This window comes from Dermacentor albipictus, chromosome 10, assembly GCF_038994185.2.
Source record: "Dermacentor albipictus isolate Rhodes 1998 colony chromosome 10, USDA_Dalb.pri_finalv2, whole genome shotgun sequence".
Lineage (NCBI taxonomy): Eukaryota > Metazoa > Arthropoda > Arachnida > Ixodida > Ixodidae > Dermacentor > Dermacentor albipictus.
In genome coordinates this window covers 95,645,790-95,655,655 of record NC_091830.1, presented here as the reverse complement: position 1 = coordinate 95,655,655, position 9,866 = coordinate 95,645,790, and the positions used below count along the sequence as shown (strand labels likewise).

General features: G+C 45.2%; 1 protein-coding gene across 1 annotated transcript in view; it reads left to right on the top strand.

The window, feature by feature from the left end:
- The first annotated feature begins 1,787 nt into the window (after positions 1–1,787).
- LOC135921432 (acetylcholinesterase-like) overlaps positions 1,788–9,866 on the top strand; it is a 40,979-nt gene continuing 32,900 nt past the window's right edge. Inside the window, exon 1 of the mRNA XM_065455792.2 lies at positions 1,788–1,901. The gene's annotated coding sequence lies outside the window, so the exon portion shown is untranslated. The remainder of the gene's footprint in view (positions 1,902–9,866) is intronic.

Genomic DNA, 9,866 nt, shown 5'->3' with positions numbered 1-9,866 from the left:
AAACAAAAACGGGTGAAATAGAGAAACATTGTGGAAAATAGAAGGTTTCAGTGCAGCTTCCACGACCTCGTCACACATTGGGAGCATGGATCATTTTTTAAACGTGCTATTTTCAATGCACTGGTTGGGAACTTCTTCGCTGCGCATCATTCAGGTCTCTCCGCCGGTGCTAGCTTGTTCGGCTAGCAGCACTAGCCGTGCTGCGTGCACATCTACGATTGTGTACAATTAGTGCGGCGATTAGTACTCCTGTTGCACCCGTGGAGCAACCACGGACATTCAGTTGTCTGTTGACATGTACTGCCTCCCAATCTTCGTCGACTCTTGCGTTGCTGTATACTGACACGTGTACTTGTATATATTTTGCAGGTGACCGCTTTTCACCGTCTAAGAAATGTTATCGCACAGTGCAGGACGCGCCTGCATGTGTCGGAACTTTCTGGAATGTTATCGATGGCTCTATCCACTGTCTGTTATCGCCGAACCTCATGTAATCTGATTGAGTTATGCGCGACGCGAATGGTGTAGAAATTTCTGGAATACACGCCGGCACCAGCGATTAGTCTGGAACGATCCATGGCTCATATATAAAAGCTGACGCGCTTTACCTGCTGATCAGATTTTTCATGATGGCCGACTGCGTCCGCTGCTATTGTTGTGCTTTAATTGCAGCCTGTTTTTGTTGCCACAGTTTCGCCGAATAAAGTTAGTTTCGTCATTCACATCATTGCCACTGGGTTCTTTGCCATCACTATTACGTGACAATATGAATAAAAGAAAAAGCAAACATCACATGATCATCTGAAATGTTGAGATGCTACTGTTCGCGCATTAAACACAACAATGAATAATTGAAGGTATTCTTAGAAGACGTCTTAAAGAGAAGAAAAACGGAAAATAATCGTTAAATAACTTTAGTATACTGCCATCTTTCTTGATGTCATTTCAATGAAAATAAATATTATTTAACAATAACGCGAATGGAACAAGAGCTCGCTGTGTATATTCAGAACAACCAATCTGCAAAACTGAAATGCAAGATTATATATGGCACTTGCGCTCTATTTTAAAACAAGATATTTGCATATGCACAAGCAATTGCAGCATTTATATATACTACCCCGCTGCTTGGGCATCAGGTTCGGCACAGATTCATGTTGACGCACCATAAAGAATATAGATTTCGAATATTTTTAATATTACCTTTCTTGTTTCTTTTCTTGGTTTCAAGGTTCCAGTGAAGGAAATATGGCCCTCCCTGTGAAGAAGAAAAACTTGTGTTCTCTTCAAGAATACTGGCCGAAAATATTTACAAGTGGCATGACATCCGGGCCGAAGTGTACGGTAGTGGGTTCCTGTACCTTAGACGCGGCCCATGGAATGTGTTTCCAAATTCGTTATTTTACCATTATTTTACCAGTGATCAAAGTGTAAAGGTTGGGCGCTAGACGTATTTTTTAACCACTATTTTAAGGGTCCCATCAACGTCTCCAGTGGAAATCCAACTTAGGTTACCTACTACCCTACAAACCTCTAGGCAACGGACATGCCACCAGCGCCATGTTTTATCGCTGGATGGATACTATGAAATCTCGGCGAAACATGTTCAACGGTGGGTGCTCCATTCTCTCGCGCTATGGACGTAGTAGCAGAAGGCGCCTTTCTCTATTATCTTGCTATTCCCTGCGGTAGACTAATCTTATATCACTTGCACCTCCTCGCACATGCGGCTTGTGTTCCACGGCCACGTTCTGTAGCAGCACATTTATTATCAACCACACGCAGCCCACGTGCCAAGGAAACGCCTATCTTTTTCTAAATATATTTTTGTTGTTCTTGCGCTGTATAGCTACCGTTGTGGCTTGGGCTTCACGGACATCAGACGCTATCCTCGGACAACGGTGAGTACTAGACGCCGGAGCAACGGCGGCTCTGCCTGTCGGTCGGGAAAGTGCGGCGAAGGCATTTTGTTGTGGCACAGCTGATGCTAAAGTTTAGGTCGCTCTTGTTTGTGCAGTATACGGTGAAACGGGAAATTACTGTGTGCATTGCTCTCGGTTGCTCTTGCCGTTTTCACAAGAACAGTAATGTTACTGTTTTCTATTTTTACCCCATGAAATATGAAAAAGAATTATGCCCTTATTGTCGCCAATATTATTTCTGCTGTACGGCTCGAGTTGTATTATATTTGGCAAATTTTCCTTTGCATTCTCTTCGGGGCTTGTGGTAACCGTTGGGTGCTCTCTGATGCTTGCCAACGAAGCAGCGCGAGTAAGTGTCAGCTTCTTTCTCCACACAAATATTATTTCCTGCATAACGGATTCACTCATTTAATTCAGCTCTGCTGCTGTAGCTGTTCGGTATGTGACCACTTGGTAATTCCTCCGGGATGATTACGTTCTACTGTGGTGTATAGATCATCATTTTCGTCATCGTCATCGTGATCGTTATCATCATCACCATCAAATATTTATGTCGGCTCCGGAAAGAAGGTCTGTCCTACGATCTCCAATGGCCCCTGTCTTGCGCCAGCTCCTTCGAACTTGCGCCTACAGATTTTCTCATTTCATCACCCCCCCCCCCTAGTTTTCTGCTGTCTTGACTACGCTTCTCTTCCATTTGCATCTATTCTGTCACTCTAATGGGACAACGGTTATCTGGCCTACGCACTACAGTGCGTCCCCAGCTCCATTTTTTCTCTTATTGTCGTCAGGAATATCGGCTATCCCCATTCGCTCTCTGATCCACATCCCTCTATTTCTGCCTTTTAATGTCACGCATACAATATTTTTTCGCTGTATCGATCTTTGCGGGTCTTTAACTTGTTCTCAAACTTCTTTGTTAACCTCCAAGTTTATGTCCCTATGTTAGCACCGACAGAACACAATGACTGTGCACTTTCTTTTTTAACGACAATGGTAAGCTTCCAGTCAGGATTTGCTAATACCTGCCATATGCACTCCAACCCCGCTTTATTTTCCTATAATATTATTTTGCAGGCGTAATTCTTAGTTGCGGGACCATAGCGCATCTACATTATCTATGACAGAAATGTCTGTGCGAAACTGAAACTGCAATTGTGCCTTGATATGGCGAATTATTTACAGATTGCCATCTGCTGGCGTAGTGTAGTGGTAATGTACTGGGCTTGGATCAATAGCTCAGACGATTGAATATGGGTAGTGGCATATTTGCCTTAATTTTATTGCTTTAAAACGCTCTTTCGTCTCTTATATACCCAAAAATATACATGCGGCAATCAGGCACCGCGTATTTCGAGCTCTAGAGCTCGTTTTCCCTCTAGTGCCTAGCGCCTACCAGTATGCCACGCCTGCTCAAGGCCCCAGCATCCAGCGGGCGATACTGTGCCCATAATCTGGCATGATACTGGATACTGGGTTTCCGAATAGAGCCAACACGACCTAACACATCCACCAAAGGATCTCAGGTTTTTCTAGTGAGCGTGCAGGTGAGGAGTAGACCAGTGAATTTTCCAGCAGGGTGGAACAGATTTTTCTGTTAGTAATGCTCTTAAAGATAGCAACAGTGCCCAATGATAGCGTTAATCCTGGGTTTACCTTCAAAGTTTCAGTTTACAATTCTTGCACTGCTGAAAAGGAGAAGGGCCACGTATTTTCATATCACAAAGACACATGTCGCTCACGTTATGCCTGCAAACTTTCCATAAATTTCAGCACTCGCTGAAGGACACATACCGTACAAGGCAAGATTTTAGACACATTGCTAACCAAGCAATGACAAATTCATAGCGTCTATGCAGGACAAATACTATCTTTCCACCCCTTGATCTACCGGAAAGCTCCGTGGACTATTGATTTCTTCGCAAGGCGTAATTAACGAAAGGGACGTGTTCATATTCGGGTGACCGGGCATAGCAGGTTCTATATGTACGCCTTTCTATTTTTGGGTTTCCCAATTATTCACCTGTTGAGTTCCAACCCTCATCATACCCACTCACCATACCGTACCCGCCCTAGTGCAATATTGGATATAGAATCGGTCTGCAAGCCCAAGGGCACCGGGTTGATTCTTAGCTGCGGCTGCCACATTTCGATGCCGGTGAAATGCAATAGCGTCCGTGTACCATACAACGGGTGAAAGTTAAGAAACCGCAGGTAGTCACAATTATTGCGGATTCCCTCACTACGGCCTGCCTCATAATCAAGTCGTGGTTATAGCAAGTAAAGCCCCGAAATTTATGGTGTAAATTATTCTATTTATTATTCAGTAATAATTATGAAACTATGACAGTTATATGTAGCGTTCCTAACTAGAACGGCAACAGAAATGACATCATCTAAGTGAGACGGGTGTCGTCCGCCATTTTATTCCCACTTCTTCCTTCTCACTTCTCCCCTAGCACCTTCCTTCGTCTTCTTTCATGCGTCCAGCGCAGACCGCTTCACTCTTCCGGATTTCTTTTAATTACACCTCCTGGGGTAATACTTGAATACGTTTCCAATAGCGGCGCACTCCGTTTGGCCCGAGGCTCCGGCGTACCAGACATTCTTCAATATTCCATGCTGGCATGCAGTCTTAATAACTTGAAATGGTCCGCAATATTTTGAATTTGAGGGCACAGCTCCTTTCCTTACAAGGACATAGTCTCCAGGTTGTATGTCCGGTATCTGGCTACTGTGCCTTTTATCAAAGTTTCGCTTCATGCGGCGCTTGTAGATCTCCTGTTCTTTGACAGTTTTCCTTACTTCCGCAAGTTCGAGGTTCTCTAGGAGACCTAGCTCACGATCTGCAGGAAGTATGGGCGCTGTACCTGAAGTTACAAAATGAGGGCTGCAGCCTAAACTCGTGGTGTATGATCTGTTGTGATGCTTCACAGCGGCCTCGAGACAACACTTCCAGCCACCGGCAAAGTCTGGATACATCTTCAGATACTGTTTGATGTCTCGTATGGCACGTTCCGCTAGGCCGTTTGCTGCCGGGTGGTATGGAGAAGAATACTTTATCATGATGCCGTGCTCCTGGGACCACTTTGATAATTTGGCACTCCGAAAAGCCGGCCCGTTGTCGCAGACGAGCGTCTTTGTGTGTTTAAAACACTCAGCTTTGAGGAGGTCTATTACGCTGTTTGCGTCTTCTTTGCCAGCTTTAGCCGCAATCGTCCGTGTGCACTCATCTATGGAGAGCAAGAAAGCTTGCGTTCGCTTGACTCCTTCCCCCTTCTTTTTGAGCTCCGCGAAGTCCAAATGAATTACTTCGAACGGGATGCTTGAATATTCAGGGTTTGTCATAACGTCTGTCGATTGCTTGAATTTAACTTTGTTCACCTGGCAGAGGTGGCATGTGCGGATGTAATGGCTGATGTCGTTTTTCATGCCCGGCCATGTGAATCTCATGAGCAATTTCTTATAAGTGCGCCAGAAGCCATCATGTCCACCCGATTCAGGGGTGTCGTGGTATAGATGAAGAATCCTTGGAATCATAGTTGGTGGTACGTGATACCTTCCATTGATAAACTGGAGCTCTTCTGTACCTTCCCATAGCTTAATATGATTGATTGTATCTGGATTATTGCTTGATTCCTGTACAAGTAATCTTGATAGTGCGTCAGCGTCAGTGAGGAGTGGGCCAGGACGGTGCGAAATTACGAAATCAAATTGTTGCAGATAGTTCACCCATCTAGCAATGCGGCCTCTCGGCTGGGCCATGCTCAGAAGTTGAGTCAATGCTTGATGGTCCGTGAAAAGTATGAATTTGGCACCTTCCAGGTAAGTACGAAAGTACTGCACAGCTTTTAAGACGGCCAGAGCTTCCTTTTCTGTGGTACAGTAATTGATTTCGGCGGGTTTCAGGGTATAGCTGTAGTACCCCACGACGTAGTGTTTGGTTTGATCAGCTTGTTTGGATGGCTTCTGGTATAGAACTGCACCGGTAGCATAATGTGATGCGTCCGTGTTCAGCACGAAAGGCAAGGAAAAATCCGGTATTCGCAAGATGGGGTCCGACGATATTAGTTTTACAAGCTCACGATAGACAGCTTCGCACTTCTCGTCCCAATGAAAAGGCACGTCTTTCTGAGTTAAACGTGTGAGGCACCTTGTTCTCAGTGCGTAGTCTTTGATAAACGCCCGGAAGTGTCCTGCAAGGCCAAGAAAAACGCGCAGGGAGTGCACATCATAAGGCTTTACCAGCTTGGAGATTCTCTCAACCGATTCTTGCTTGGTGCTTTTAGTCTGTCCATCAAACACCCTGCCAAGAAATACTACGGTATCTTGAAAGAACGCACTTTTCTTGAAGTTGACTTTGAGTTGGGCAAGACTGAGGGCATGAAGAACTTTTGAAAGATGACTACGGTGTTCGTCCTTTGTCTTTGAGTAGATGATGATGTCGTCGATGTACACATTGCAAAATGTGCCCAGGTAAGGTTTCAGAATGTCCGTCATAATCTTCTGAAACCACGCAGGGGAGTTTTTCCAACCAAATGGTAGGCGGTTGTACTCAAACAAGTCAAATGGGGTTATGAACGCGGTGTACTTCTTCGTTTCTTCACTTAGTGGAATCTGCCAAAAGCCCTTGCAGAGATCTATTCGTGAAAACCAATGGCAACCACCGGTTTCGTCAATGATGTCGTCGATTCTCGGCATTGGATAAGGTATCAATTCAGTTTGACGATTGAGAGCCCGGTAGTCTGTGCAGAGGCGGAATGTCCCGTCTTCTTTAGGTGCAATAGTGATAGGAGAAGCAAATGGGGATACAGAAGGCCGGATGATACCTGCGTCTAACATTTCTTGCAACTCCTTTTTCAGCCACACCTTTTTATCTCTGGACATATTATAGGGGGTTCTACGAACCACTGTTTTATCTGCGAGCTCGAAAGGAACGACATGGGATTTCATTGCTGGAGGGTAGCTTCCTATGCATATAAGCTCTGGGTACTTAGTCTTGATGTCTTCGTGGTGAAAAATTAGCCTTGATACACTAGGTTCTTCACCAGGGTCTTCTGTTCTTATCGTGTCTTCGGCCATTACCTTGTCATCCCAATAGAGGTTCATCTTAAGTTTTTTCATGTCTGGACGGGACAAAAGAAAATCGTAGGTGACATTGGGAATGGCCAATACGTCACTGGTAATAGCATTTCCTTGAAATTCAATAGCCAGGGTTACCCATTCGCTATGCATGGTCACTGACCCATCGTAGGCTTGGACACGCAATGTTCTACCAGCGTGCAGACGACTGGCATCCACTCGAGTCTTGTTGATAATAGATACCGAAGCTCCACTGTCAACGAGAGCCTTCACTTCAATGCCATCTACCTTAATGGGGGCGTACAATAAGCTTGACGACACCAAATATACTGTCTCACTGAAGCTCTTTTTCTGGGGCTTGTGATGCACGGTAGACAGATTATGTGGAAGTAGGTTGCCGTGAACTGCGGTAATTGGTTCTTCACCATCCTCACAGTCATGATTTACGCTTCCCAGAGATTTGTTTATGAAGCTGTGTTCACAATCAGTTGACGGCAACGACTCTAGATTGGAATCAAGTTGCTCTGTTCTACCATCTGGCTGTCTTCTCGATGTAATTCTTGGCACTGAGGTCTGTAGAAAGTTCAGAAGGTCATCAAACGTTCTTGGACCTTTGAGCTGGACATGACAACGGATCTCGATACACAACCCTTGCGTTATCAAAGCTACAACAGCAGAAGACGACAGCTTCGGTTCTGCAGAATACAACAGGCGACGCTTCTCAAGACAGTACTCAAGCAGAGAGCCACCTGTATAACTGAACCGCAGTGCCGCATCCCATCTTTCTACTGCGTTGCCTTCGAAAGCCCCTAAAAAGTTGCTTTTCCACAGTTCCCAACATGTTGTTCCATAATCCATGAGTTGCACGTCATACCATTTTCTGGCTATACCGCCCAAATAGCGGCGCATATGCAAAATCTTTGTGTCGTCGGAGTGCCACAGATTCTTGTCACAGGCGTACTCGAAAAAACACAGCCAGTAGTGTGCATTTTGCGATTTTCCTTCAAAAACATCTGGTTCAACAATACTTCGTGCTGACTGCTCTCGACTAAGCGCTTGGACGAAAGTTCTCATTATTTCGATCTGTTGTATAATGTTCCTTTGCAGTTCCATAACACTTAAGTCTAGGCTCACCTTCCCGGCAGGCGTTTCCTCTTTGAGGGTGCCACGTCGTATGGGTTCCAGAACGAGTTCGCTCAGTGTCTGCAGTTGTAGATTCACTGTCACCGATCCTGTTTGCACGAGGGCTTGGCGGCTGATTGCAGCTTGTTGCAGTACCACGTTGATCAGCGCGGTAGAACTAACTTCAAGAGGAAGGTCCGTCACTGGCTCACCGTGCACTTGGTATCGGGTGAACACAACAGACTCTGATGACGCCTGGTCGACGAAAAACGTCACCCACATCGCTGGTCTTCGAAAACTGTCGGCTGCGCCAAAATGTAGCGTTCCTAACTAGAACGGCAACAGAAATGACATCATCTAAGTGAGACGGGTGTCGTCCGCCATTTTATTCCCACTTCTTCCTTCTCACTTCTCCCCTAGCACCTTCCTTCGTCTTCTTTCATGCGTCCAGCGCAGACCGCTTCATTATATAGGGTAATTTCGTTTACTGATACGAATGCGGGTGTCAGAAACAGAACATGCTTAGAGAAAATGCAGAATCCACGAAGTGAAAGCCCATTCTAATTGTCATAAACAATGGAGAAATTTGCTTTTCGGAGAGAACAATACGAACAGTAACTTGGAACAGCAACTACACCGATGTTTTTTTTTTCGAACTTCTCTGTTGATAGTCATTCTCTCTCTTTATTATTTCCCATGGCTATGCTCATTGTTCTGCGGAGCTATTACTAACATTTGTTTAATAGTCAATAAATTTGAAAAGGAGCGGTGCACTTTGCGATTCTTGCGCGTTCAGCGCATTGGAAAAGTTCCCGCTCACGCTTGTGTGCTACTGCCTAATAGGGCTCTTATAAGCCTAGTGATGTTGCTGGTTCAACTTTTAGCGCCCGTTTTTAAAGCACATCTTTCGTAGCCTCTATCTTAATCTTTTCAGCTGCTGCTGTATTCCACGCGGCTTCATGAGGTGGTTCAATGTATGTAGAAGGTTTGTGGGAGGAGGTCGGGAGATTCGAAAGTCGACCTGAGAAAGCAAGCATCATTTGGTTTACTTCAATAAAGAAGAAAGAAAACCGTTTCTCGTGGCCAGATTCGAACCAGCGCATCTGCAGGATGCTCTACATATTATGTAACCGACGTTTGGAGCAAAGCTTTCTTTGCCCGCGTTCCCGGGTTTGAGGTGGTTGCCGTCTGCTTGACCGTTCAGTATCTCGGCGGATAAGTTTGCGTGCATATATATATGCACACAGCATGAAATGCATCAGAGGCACCACAACAAGTTTAGTACGTAGCTTAATATGAACAGTTCGTATCATTTAAAACAGTACAAAACGAGAAACAGGATTCTTTCTGTGGTATCAAACGTGATATCCTAGAGGGCGATACAGTTCATATGCGGTGTAAGTAGTCTGCTCCTACATAGCTCCACCATTTTATGTATTTGGCATTAAAACAAGCTCCACCGTAGAATCCGTGTGTTTACATGTTTGGCTGGCTGTAAGTACTGCAGTGGCTGATGGTCGAACTGAAGAATTAATGTTTTGCCGCACAGTTAAACGTGGAACTTTTCAGCAGCCCACACCGGAGTCAAACATTCACGCCCTGCTGCGGAATAACGTGTTTCTTTAGGCAGTATGTTGCGACTAGCCCAAACAACTGGATGCAAAATGTACTCAGTGCCGGACTGCTGGAGGCCAGCACCTATACCAATGTTTGAGGCATGCGTGGGAAGCACGAAGGGCT